The sequence below is a fragment of the Martes martes genome, assembly GCF_963455335.1.
Source record: "Martes martes genome assembly, chromosome: 16".
Taxonomy (NCBI): Eukaryota; Metazoa; Chordata; class Mammalia; order Carnivora; family Mustelidae; genus Martes; species Martes martes.
The window spans coordinates 18,378,227-18,391,996 of NC_137904.1; positions in this window are offsets into that span (position 1 = coordinate 18,378,227).

Sequence of the window (13,770 nt, forward strand, 5' to 3'; positions counted from 1 at the left end):
CGCATCAGGTTCTCTGCTCAGCAGGGAGCCTGCTTCCCCTCCTTTCTCTGCCTGCCTCTCTGCCTACTTGTGATATCTGACTGTCAAATAAATAAATAAAATCTTTAAAAAAAAAAAAGAACCAGGTTCTGCATGGCACTGCAATGATTGACATTAATTCTAATCATGACGAGCTTTCAGTCTCATCTAGTCATAGCAAAACCAATGCTATTGTCCAAAACAGAAACTCTATTCTCCTTCATACACCTGGGTTCTCGGCCTTTGGGTCTTTTCTATCAGTCTGCAGTTCTGCTGCACTTCTTAATGTTGAGCTTTGTGATGACCATAATCTACTTTTTCTACTTTGATTTCTTTGGCTATTGTTCCTCAGCTCATTTGGAGAAGATCTGAAAGACCAAGCAGTGGGTCTCGTATTTATGGCTGGTCAGCTTGCTTGTTTATTCATGCTTAGAGTGGTACATCCTTTTTTAAAGGTGACTTTTAGTGTGCCTTCACATGATGACTTTATTTTTATTTTTTAAGATTTACTTATTTATTTACTTGACAGAGAGAGAGACACAGCGAGAGAGCGAACACAAGCAGGGCAAGTGAGAGAGGGAGAACCAGGCTTCCCGCTGAGCAGGGAGCCTGATGTGGGGCTCGATCCCAGAACCCTGAGATCATGACCTGAGCTGAAGGCAGATGCTTAATGACTGAGCCACCCAGGCGCTCCCACATGATGACTTTAGAAAAAGAGCTGGAAGTTGCTCCAGTTTCAGTCTTCGTACCTGGTGAGTGGAATAAATTTCCAGACATGTTAGGGTCATGTCTGGTCCAAAGAAGTGTGCTGTGGAGGAAAAACGTAGTTATTACTAGAATACGACTCTAGGACTAACTTCTTCAAAAAATGAGATAAATTTCCCTTCTAAAACCATAACTTTGGTTTTCAAGTGGTTGATCTAGTTAGCCCTTTCTGAAAGTAATTACATAATTTAAACATTTGTAACAAATATGTAGGAGAATGACTATCTTCCTAGGTCTGTGAGTGAAGGGAAATTAGAAATAGCAAGATTAATGCTTTTTGTCATTTGAAAAGAAATACTGCAGTATCTCAATACTTCAGTAATTTGAGTGCCCTGCACTAGGATCCAAGGTGCCTGGCTTATGAAATCATCTAAATTCATGTGCCTTGGACTACTGGCTGTCCATATATCTCTTCAGATCATATTTATTGGGAAAAGGAAAGGGTGCATGAGTCAAGGGGAAGGGGAGAGGGGGGAAGCGGACACCCCATTCCGTGTGGAACCCTATACAGGGCTCAATTTGAGGACCCTGACTGAGATCGTGACCTGAGCTGAAAGTAAGGGGCAGATCCTTAACCAATGGAACCACCCAGATGCCCCTCTTTAAAGATTTATTTATTTATTTATTTGACAAAGATCACAAGTAGGAAGAGAGGCAGGCAGAGAGAGAGAGAGAGAAGAGGAAGCAGGCTCCCTGCCAAGCAGAGAGCCCGATGCAGGACTCAATCCCAGGACCCCAAGATCATGACCCGAGCCGAAAGCAGTGGCTTAACCCACTGAGCCACCCAGGTGCACCAGATGCCCTTTTTTAGATCGTATTTAAAATGTTGTGTATAATTTTCTTTGTAAAAATGATATCCACAGTTTTCAATTACTTGATATATTGAAGATACATGACCTTCAGGACTTGGTGACACTGCCTGAGACATCATTACTTCATTGCTCCAAATGTACTATTTATCTAATAGGTAATACTTCTAGCAAAAAATATAATCACTTCAAACATTTGGAGTATATTGCCACAAGGTATTGGTAGTGGTCATCAATTTCACACATAAAAAAGGTGAACATATATTTGAACAAAAGTTAATGGATGATTTTCCATAAACAGCAAATTTTCCAACCCCAAATCCTAACCCGACCTTTTTTTTTTTACCATTTCATTTATATTTTTCCCAGCTTTATTGAAATATAATTGGCATATAATAATGTGTAAGTTTGAGGTGAACAACATGCTGATTTAATACACTACATATGGAGGAACAATACCACAATGGGGCTCATTAACACTTATATCACCACATATAATTACCTTGAGTGTGTGTGTGTGCTGGGGGTGTGGGGTGAGAACATTTAAGACCTACTCTCTTAGAGACGTCTAAGTATACAGTACTGTAATTGCATCTGTGGTGTACATTAGATCCCAGAACTTATTCATCTTATAACTGGAACTTTATGGCCTCTAACCAACATCTCCCCATTTTCCCTAGCCAGAAGCTCCTAGTAACCACCGTTCTATTCTCTGTTCCATGATTCTACATACAGATGAGATCATTATTTGTCTTTCGCTGCCCACTCCCTTCTTGTATGGGAACCTGTTTACATATTTAACATTAAACACATTTAATAGTGTTTATATCAGCTTTGCTCCTCGCTCATGGAGGCTACACAGAGCCTAATCTTGCCTCAGACCATTAGCTGAAGTCACTGCCTCCTTCTGGTTTCTCCGCCTCCCTTTGATGTTTTGTTGAGTCTTTCACATCCTTCTTATTCAGTGTATCCCACCTTCTATAGAATTCTCTGATGAGTGAAGCTAGCCTGTGGAAATCTTAAGCTCTTTTCAACTGCTTTTGAAATAGGGGTCTCTATCTCCGTTTCTCCAGACTTACTCCTGTGACTCAATCTCCACCCCACACCACCCACGCCCTCCATCCAGCCTAAAATACTCAGAAAACCGTGGGCACCCCAGACAGACATATTTTGAGATCACAGCCAAAAGGCAGGCTTTCTAAGACCACGAATGGTCATTTATATCTTTCCCTTTTATTATCTACTTTTTCCAAAGCCGAGTGAAATAACTTTCATATTCCATATATTGAATATAATTTATCGTTTGACTGAATCTTCATTTCACTTGTAATCCTTTCCTTGTGTCGTCCATTCTATAAATGGAGAGTCTTCCATTCTATAAATAACTATACCTCACTCCTCTATTTTCTATAAATAAACATTTGTAACTTCCCATTTTAGCTCTGACTAGCAAGAGCCTGGAACTTGTCACTCTAATCCTTACAACAAGAAATGGCTGGCCATACCAAAAAGCAATGACTTTTCTAGAATCTAACAGAGAACTGAGTTTGCAGGACAAACCACCCCTAAAAATCCAGAGAGATGAGAGAATCCAAAGTTACAGCTGAGATCTGCTTACCAACAGAAGTAATAAACTGGTGTAAATACTTAAACTGTGATTGTGATAAATGGCTGGAGGTTACATGTGGGTTAGTGTAAAAGTGAGAAATTCCTAGGGGCTTCAGTCTCAGAGGGAACCACACTTTTATGGACTTTATCTATGGTAATTCCAATGAACATTTGAGAAAGGTACACTCTTTCCTCTGACTGGGGGAGAAGAAGAAGAGTAATCCTTGTGAAATACATCCAGAGCCTTCCCCTTAAATGTAGACATCTAGACCAAGGGCAAGGGACTACCAGAGCCCTGGGGGAAGGGGATTCCTCTTACTGAACAACCTCTGGCTTTCCTGCCTCACAAGAGGTAGGGCTGAGAAGTTAAGCTTTTGTTAAATTTCTGTCTTCCAAATCTAATGCAAAATATTTCTTTCAAACCTAGGACTAACCTAGAACTATACAGGAAGGGCACTTCTTAAAAACTCAATTTACCTAAATTGTTAGAATACCATCTGACGGAAGAGGCGTGTTTCATAGGAAAGGCAGTGTTGAAGGATTGAATTACATCCGCTAAAATGTAACCTTGAAGTCTTAACCTTGGGTGCCTGTATATGGGAATTAATTTGGAAATAGGGTTTTTATAGACATAATGAAGTTAACATGAGGTCATACTGGATTAGGATTAGAATCAGGAATTCAGGTTAGAATTCAGTGTGTGGTGTCCTTATAAGAGGACAGAGATGTACACACACACACACACACACACACACACACACACGAGGATGAAAGGCATGTGATGATCTAGGCAGAGATCAAGTGATGTAGCAGCAAGACGAGAACTGACAGCACCATGAGAAGCTGGGCAGAGGCAAGGGATGATCTCTCTTAGAGCCTTCTTATCGAGCATGGCACTGCCAATATCTTGGTTTTGGACCTCTAACCTCTAGAACTGAAAACATAAATTTCTCTTGTTTTAAGACACCCAATTTGTGGTAATTTTTTACAGCAGTCCTAAGAAACTAATACAAGAAGTATTACTTATATTGTGACTTTGATATCCTCCTATAGAGTTTGTCTTTATAAATTAAAGAGATTGAAATGTGATCACAGAGAAAATACAAACAACAAAGACTGGTAAATATTTTCTACTTTTTTTTCTGAATAAGCTGTCTTTAATTTTTGGCTTAATTTGGATTAATTCAATCATTGATGATTATTTAATATTCAGTACCCTGGTTTTTTAAAAGTCAAAGAGAAAGAGAGACAGAAAATATAATACTTAAAATAGACAGAAATTGAGTTTAAGGAAACATGAAGAAGATATCTGGCAATGACAAAAATCTTAGAAAAATGCCAGAAATGGCCCATGTGTTGCAAGGGAGCTTAATAATTATATTTTAACTGTAGAAATATGTGTAATTTTAAATTCTGATGAAAGGAAAATGAACACTGAAATATTTTCAGGGGAAAAAATAAAACATTCCATGCATTTTTGAAGCTACCCCTTATAAGAAAGGTTTGGCTTAATCGTACTGTTTTTCACCAAAGATGGGCTTTTAAAGAGAATGAAGCTCATGTATTATGGTTTACCACACCCACACTGAGGGAGTATAAAAGTCCAGGCGCAGGTGGTGATATTCATTCTCTGGAAAGTCACCTTCAACCTTCAACCAAATCCTCAAGCCCTGACACAATGAGTTTCTACTACGGCAACTACTGTGGTCTTGGCTATGGTCTTGGTTATGGTTCCAACCATGGCCTTGGTGGCTATGGTTATGTCTGTGGCTACTTGTCCCTATTTCTATGGAAGATACTGGTCCTCTGGATTTTACTGAAAACACTGTTCATCTGCAATGATCGATTTCCCTGATCCAGAATTCATCACCCAGGCTAACTCTCTTTGCTCCTGTTGTGTTATTGACATGAAGCTTCCTTCTTTATCTCTTCTGTGATAATGCTGAGCATATTTTCCAATAAACTTTGTAAACTTTCTAAATCTTGTTTCATTCGTGTTTGTCCACCAGAATGCACTTGTTATTCATAATTTCAACATATTCAAGCAATATATTTCTGTGAAACATTTCTTCCCTATTCAGTTATTTCCTCCCTTACTTCCTGATCATATTAACTGTTAGCCTGTAACTCCTATGTACATCTCATGGGATAACTTGCTCAGATATTGCTCCCTTTTTGATTCAGTATCCTGTAGAATCATGTTATAATCTTATTCTTATGAATATAAGAATACTTCTTTTACAAAGTTATTAGTTTAATGTAATAAGTACTTTGACCTCAGCATATCAGGGAAAATATTTTTGAGTACATTTGCTCTTTAAAAATTTATTTTCAACAGCTTTGTAAGGAAGAGCTGTGCATGCCTTTTTTGTTCAAACTCTGTTCAGGGCTCCCCTTTACCAGGTGCTTCCTTAGAAAACAATGACAGGGGGGCACATTGTTTGACTCTTCCCCATCCACACTCCATGTCCCCAAACATTCACGCTGCCTACACCATTAGCCTTTGTTTTTAGATTTTTTTTTTTATTTGACAGACAAAGATCACAAGTTGGCAGAGAGAGGAAGGGAAGCAGGCTCCCTGCGGAGCAGAGAGCCCGATGCGGGGCTTGATCCCAGGACCCTGGGATCATGACTGGGGCCGAAGGCAGAGGCTTTAACCCACTGAGCCACCCAGGCGCCCCATTAGCCTTTGTTTTTAAAGGAAACAGAGGACCTGAGAAACTTTTCTGTGTTCAGATTTATTTTATTATTTTAACGTTGTGATATGTAACTATTTAACTTTTGGAGTTTTACCCTACTTCTGTTCATAACTTGTAAAAAAAAAATGAAGCTTGAATCAATGTTTCTGTCATTTTTCTAACTCAGGTTGAAAACTGGCATTTCCCCCCTCATTTTAGTCATGAGAGGGATTTTATTGCAGGTGTTTTCTTTATAGTCTTTCCTTAAACCTGAGGCTGGCTATTCATTTTTATATCATATTTTAGTGACTTCATTTCCATAATCTTCATCTTCTATTTTTTTTTTAATAGAGAGGCAGAGAGAGAAAGAGAAAGAGAGAGAGAGCATGAGCAGGGGCTGGGGGAGGGGGAGAGGGAGAATCCTAAGAAGGTTCCACACCCAGCACAGAGCCCAGCTTGATCTCACAACCCTGAGATCATGACCTGAGCTGAAATCGAGTCGGATGCTTAAACAATGAGCTGCTCAGGCGCCCCTTCATGTTTTAATTAAACATGATGTGATTACCAATATAACTCTCATTTAAGTAGGTAAGTTACACAAGTCCTCATGGATCTCCAGTGATTCTCACTAGTACTTCTGGAATGTGTTCACATGCTGTTTGTGTTGACATTTTTGATGACTTAGTGAAACTGAAGAATGATTTGGATGATGTGTTTCACTGGTTCAAGTTTGAGACAGGACTCTTCAAGGCAAACCATAAAACAGAGTCTTAATGAAGAATAAACTGAGGACTGCTGGAGGGAGGTGAGTGGGCGATGGGCTAGATGGGTGATGGGTATTGAGGAGGGCACTTGTGATGAGCACTGGGTGTGGTATGTAAGTGTGGAATCACTAAATTGTGCACCTGAAACTGATATTACATTGTATGTTAACTAGACTTCAAATAAAAACTTGACAAAAAAATAAGTAAAGAAACAGGACTCTTCAAATTGGTCATTAGCAGTTTTTTTACACAGTGCTAAATCCAGCCTGACAGAAAACTTTAAATAATGAGTCTTAAATCCCAGGGAATACAAAATAATTAAAAATCATACACCTAATACTTCTTTAAAGAAAGAATGTTTTCACCTACCAGATCTACTGGGATATTTATGGATCCAAAAAAGCAGCACATCTCAAAATGATGCAGCAGCAAACCAAGCATGTGAGGCTACACTTGAAACAATTAACCTTGAATTGATTTTTAAAAGATTTTATTTATTTATTCAAGAGAGAGAGAGATGGAGATAGCGAGAGAGAGCATGAACAGGGATGGGAGGGAGAAGCAGGCTCATTGATGAACAGGGAGCCAGATGTGGGGCTCCATCCAGGGCCTCGAGATGATGACCTGAGCTGAAGGCACATAGTTAACCAACTGAGCCACGCGGGCCCCCCGTTTTGATTTTTTTTTTACATGAACAAACGATTTATGGAATATGTTTCTATTGTACTATCCCCTTTTCAGTATTTAAAGATTTTTTCATACCATGATTTCAAGGTCAATTAAGAGTTTTATTTTGTAAGATGGTCTATAGGATGTAAAGAATGTGGGGAGATATACTGAATTGAATTGTTCTTCATGTGCACCTTGCTAAAATGTTATTTTAAATAAGTTGGAGCTGGGGTGCTGGGTGTCTCAGGTGATTAAGCATCTACCTTCAGCTCAAGTCATGATCTCTAGTTCCTGAGATGGAGACCCACATCAGGCTTCCTGCTCAGTGGGGAGTCTTCTTCTCCTTCCTCCTCTGCCTCTCCCCCTGCTTATGCTCTTTCTCTGTATCTCTCTATCTCGGTAAATAAAATCTTAAAAATAATAAGTTAGAGAAAGGGTATAGCCAACAAAGAGAGAGGCATGTGCACTGTCATGGGGAAGAAGAAAATAGTATCCAGAGAATAAAGAAGGAACTGGTGACTTAAGGTCGATTTTGGGTTATTTAGAGTGAACACAGCACAGGGACATCCTTAAATAGTAAGTAAAATGATTTTTATTTCATACTGTCACAAATTTAAAAACAGTAGTGGCCTAGAAAAAAGGAGTTTAAAAGAAAAATCATTGAAAGCCAGATAAAATGCCAGAATCATGGCACTTGGCAAGAAAGTCCCAACTCAATTATGGTGTCCACAAGTGGGGTTTAGCATAGAAAGCACAGGTGTTTAAGGAGATAAATTTCAAAAAATGCCATGCAGACTGATTATCTGAGTGATGATAAGGAACAGAAATGTGAGTGGAGTCCACATTTTCAGGGTCAGAGGCCTGAATGAAACTGCTGCCCTCGATGATAGAAACAGAGAATTAGATAAATATGTGACTACAAGAAAAGAAAGTTTCATCTGACACTATTTGCCTCTACATTGTCACTTGATTTCCAAGTGAAAATACCTTATTGAAAGAATATTATAAGGTTGATCTTATCTAATTATAATTTTATGTAATCTCTACTCATATATTAATTATAATTGCCAAGAAACACCTCAAAATAACTCTCTGGCCAGCAGATAACTACATCTTAAATTCTGAGTAAAAGAACCAAAATGACCTTCCCAAGTAGGTTTTGGCAGCAAATAATTTATTTTTATGAGGTTTTCTTTTTATCATTATAATTAAGTTGCCCAGGGGCACCTGGGTGGCTCAGCTGGTCAAGCCTTTGGCTCTTGGTTTAGGTTCAGGTCATGATCTTGGGATCCTGGGATCGAGCCCAGCATGAGGCCCTGCACACAGCAGGGAGTCTGCTTGAGATTCTCTCTCCCTCTGTTCTTCCCCTCCCACCAGTGCACACACACAGGTGTGTGTTTGTGATTGCGGTCTCTCTCCCTCTCTCATAAATAATAAATAAATAAAAATCTATAGTTAAGTTGCCTGGATGAGTTCTTATTCCTGAATATTTACAAACATATTTCCCTTCCAACTGACTGATGACTGACTAGAAATCCAAAGAAATGAATTTCATCACAATTATTTAAATTTATGCACTTTAAACAAATGTACTGAGGAATCTTAGAGCCTGATACATATACATATATATTTAAGAAAGCTAATCTTAAGAGGTATAAAATAATACATTTAAACATAAGGAAAAATAATATAACTATGGCTTATAAGGTTTATACTTGTCTCTAAATATCTGCACACATGTTATCGATTTTTAATAAGATATGTTAGGGTCATCCTTTCCAGTCCATTTTTCTTATTTTGTTCCAGGAGAGGTTATTGCAAGAGCTTCTCAAGTGGTCCTCCTGCTTTCAAGGATTCATCATACAATCCACATTGCAAAGAAAATATGTCTTCCTAAAACATCAGTACTTTGCTCCCATTGCCCTAAACAAAACTGTAGCATACAATGTATGGTCCACCTTGGTCTTATGTTAATATGCTTCCCAACCATCAATTATTCTTTAAACTCTGTGTGTGAGCCACACAGTGTTTTGCTCACTGAGGACACACCTTGCTTACCTCTGTCTTGGGTCATGAGCTAAAACTGTTTTTCTTTGCTGAAACCTCCTCCTCTCTTCTTACTTTAAAGAATTCTTATATTCTTCTTAATGCAACTCATTTTATACTTCTCAGAATTATTTATAAGACACGGCAGCACTATAATAGTTAATTCCTCTGATTCAGTCTTGAAATGAGTGTAACTATCATTTTAACTCTTCCATACACTCCTTTATGTTGTTCATAAGAAAGAAACACGTGTATATATTCATTAACACACACCAAATACACACACGTGCATACAACATGAAGAGATACGTGCACAAACTCCTCTGTGAGTACAATGAAACTGTAAGGTTTAAAGTACATGGAGTGATTATTTATATATTTATCATCTATCATTTCTCTTCCCAAAAGCTTAGCAGTTTTTTTTTCTTCATAATAAGATACAAATAGAAACTTTTAATTGTGATTCTCTTGTGCAATTTGAAATATGAAGCATCCCTTTGTATAAATAACAACTCAAAAAAGCATATACAAATTTAAATTGGCATTTCAAGAAAAAACAAATTAAAAAAATCAACAAATACATATTTACAAATCATCCCAATAGGCATCAGTTCCATGACCTTGAAGTGTTTTAAAACTAGTCTTAGTAACCAGTTAAAAAATAAAAAACATGTGGTGTCTAGGTGGCTCAGTGGGTTAAAGCCTCTGCCTTTGGCTCAGGGCATGATCCTGGAGTCCTGGGATTGAGCCCTGCATTGGTCTCTCTGCTCAGCAGGGAGCCTGCTTCCTCCTCTCTCTCTGCCTGCCTCTCTGCCTACTTGTGATCTGTCTGTCAAATAAATAAATAAAATCTTTAAAAAAATGAAAAACACATTTTGCAAGAGGCAGTGTCAATATGGAAGATTAGTAGTGTGTTAGTAGGTGTTTGTAAACTTGAAGTGTTAAAGGAAGCTAGAAGGAGAGGGGAGGAGGTTACTTTGGAATGAGAGAGAATGTTTGAGTTAAAGCCCCGAGTGAGAAAGGCATTTGAAGTTTTAAATGATTCAAGAGGCTCACTTAGGTGGAACAGAGGTTTAATACAAGTTGCAGCAGGAAAAAACTTGAGAGAGAAGGCTTGATTGATTTTATGACAAGAGTACTGAATTATGAATATTATCTTTACAAGTATGAAAGTGCTGACTTTATTATACAAACATGCAAACAAGAAAGTAAAAGCACATACTTGTTCCTATTTCCTTTCTGAAAAATAAGACTTTACAATCATTATGACTATTCAATAAATTTACTCTAGTTTATTTAATCATAAATATTAAGGAGAAATCATTGAAGAGCATCCTATCTGAGGCAAAATGGACATATCATTGACAAAGATCAAAATTTCAAATTCTCTAAAGTAAAGGAGCCTGATTATTACTTTTTTTTTAAAAAAAGGATTTTATTTATTTGACAGAGAAAGATACAGTGAAAGAGAGCACAAGCAGGGGGAGTGGGAGAGAGAGAAGCAGTTTTCCCACCAATGCAGGGCTCGATCCCAGGGACCTGGGATCATGACCCTAGCTAAAGGCAGACGCCTAATGACTGGGCTACCCAGGTGCCCAAGAAGCCTGATTATTATGAAGTAGATATGGAAATATATGAAAACAGAGGCTTTGAAGACATGAAAATAACTATTCAATACAAAGGCTGGTTTGGAGGAATGAAAATTAAACTAAAAGAAAAATTTATGCATGCATCTTTGGGACTACCTTAATAGGAAAAGTATGGCATAATAGTACTGTTTTCAACAAAAATGGATTTTTGAAAAGAATGAAGCTCATGCATTGTGGTTTACCACACCCAGAATGAAGGAGTATAAAAATCCAAGCACAGGTGGTGATACTCATTCTCAAGAAACTCACTTCAACACGAAACCAAATCCTCAAGCCCTGACACCATGAGCTACTATTATGGCAACTACCATGGTGGCCTTGGCTATGGTGTTGGTGGCCTTGGTGGTCTGAGCTGTGGTTATGGTTCCATCTGTGGTCTTGGAGGCTATGGTGGTTATGGCTGCAGTTACTTTTGTCCCACTTTCTATAGGACATACTGGTCTTCTGGATTTTTCTAATTTTTTTTATTACCCAGTTATCACTTTTAATAATTTTTAATGGAATAGTTATTTTGTTTCCTTAAAAATCAGCAGTGAAATTTTTGAGAAAACAATAAAGAAGATACTGCAATGAAGACTGATATCTTGAGTGGGTAGAGACATATGTTCCTGAACGGGACCTTCATCAGTCAGGCTAGACATTCTCAATCCTGTGACATTACTGATATGTAACCTCTTTCTGTAACTATTCTGTGGTAATTTGGGGGCCTAGTCTCTAATAAACATTTTCCACAAACATGAAAATGGGATCTTTTATTTTCATTCACTCCAACACAATTGATTTCCAAATTTTTCAGTATCTTAATGTTCATATGCAAATCATCCTGATACTGGAAAATTATTTCTAAAAAGTCAGATCTTTTGTGGCAGTATTCTGGGTGAAGCCACAGAATTTCCATAAATGACAGGAAATGTGTAAAGGTCTTCATTAATCTGGAAATACCATACTTCTCAATCTTCAATCTTTTTGCAGAAGTTTTCTGTCCTGTCTACATTCACCCTTGCTTAGTATTTCCCCTAAGTATTATTTAAAACCACTGTATTTAATAGGGTCTCCTTCTCTCTTCTCTGTTAAAGTTTTACAAATTGTGATGCAGCCTAATCTAAACCTTCCCTAGAACTGATTTTGCAGGACAACTCAGCCTACTCTAGCTTTGTTTTCTCAAAACAAATAAACAAAACCCCCAAAAAGCTTCTCAAGGAATTTTAACTTCCTCTAATTTTGTACTTCCATATATTTATCTTTGCACCTGCACATGCAACACATATACATGTAGAAATACACACACACACACACACACACACACACACACACACACATCCCTCTTGTGACTGTAATGAAAGCATCACTTTATCGGACTGTGAAATGATTGTTTCCTTCTTTCTCATCATCTTGTCTGAAAGTTTGGCAAATTAGCTTTCCTATAATAAGGATTCAGTTAGTAGTGTGGAAAGAGTTAGAGTAGTTCAGTAGATGACTCTGGCCTGAAATCCTTGAAGGAAACGAAGGAGAATACATTTCACAGGTGTAGGAAATATAAGAACACTCAGTAGAAAGATGTGAGAATAAACTTAGAATGTAGATACAAATTTTAGAGCAAGTGGATGATCTTTCTGATTAGAATAGACGTTTCATGGAAGCTAGTAATGGGAAGTAAGTTGGGTGTGTTGGAACAGGGTTTGAATATAAGCTAACAGAAGTTGGCCAATACAATTTGCAGGAAGTTAAAATGTTCCACAGAATAGGTGAATAAAGGAATGGTCAAATATTTGTTGTTTTCTCTAAATAAATTCTGTCTTGTGCTTCAGAATTATATAATTATGCATGACAATTTTATAATTTGTATGCTAGTTCACTGAATTCTAAAAAGAAAGAAAACGTGATATCTGGCACAAATTGAACCTTATAGCAGCCAAAGTGAGGAACTATCATTTGACAAACCCAAATTTTCAACCAGTGCCAGGAAGCAGCTGCATGATGCAAGGGATTATGATTGTAACATTTAAATGTAGAAATATGTATAGTCATTACTTTAAACATAAAGCTTATTTTTCCATATAAAGACTGATTCTCTAATTCTTAAACATGGCAAATTCAGATGAAAACTCGGCTTCAGGGATGTTTGGAACTACCCTTAAATAATAAAGATATGGCCTAATGGTATTTGTTTTTAACCACAGATTTATTTTCAAAGAGAATGAAGTTCATGGGTTATGCTTTGCCTCATCTTTCACTGTGAATGTAAAAATGTACTAGTTTCTTTGCAATCTTCTTTCCTGGAGCATTCATTTTACTATCAAATTGAATCTTCAATACGTAACAGATGAATTATTATGGCAACTACTACAGTGTCCTTAGATTTAATCGTAGTGTCCTGTGTATGTCTCTGGTTCCAGGTATGGCTTTGGAGGCTGTGGCTTCTACCTTCTCTCTCTCAATGGAAGATTCTGTGCCTCGAGGCTCTACTTTTTTGGTAGGACTTGCTGAACTCCTAGGGCCTCAGAAATTGCACATGGCCATGGTTTGACTCAATGTGTCTGTTCTTCTGCATGATAAGTGTCATATTGTATTTATCTTCTTTGGCTTGTAGCTAGCTATTTGGGATCCAGGGTCAAAGAGAAATAGAGCTGGACAGTGGATAAAGACTTTGCTCAGTACTACTTCAGTAGGGAAATGAGACTTCACAAAACTGAGCTCAATTGCGTTCTGTGCAGAGGTGACTGGGTGGTGCAGAGGGAGAATGAGAGAGGGAGTAGGGACGGTG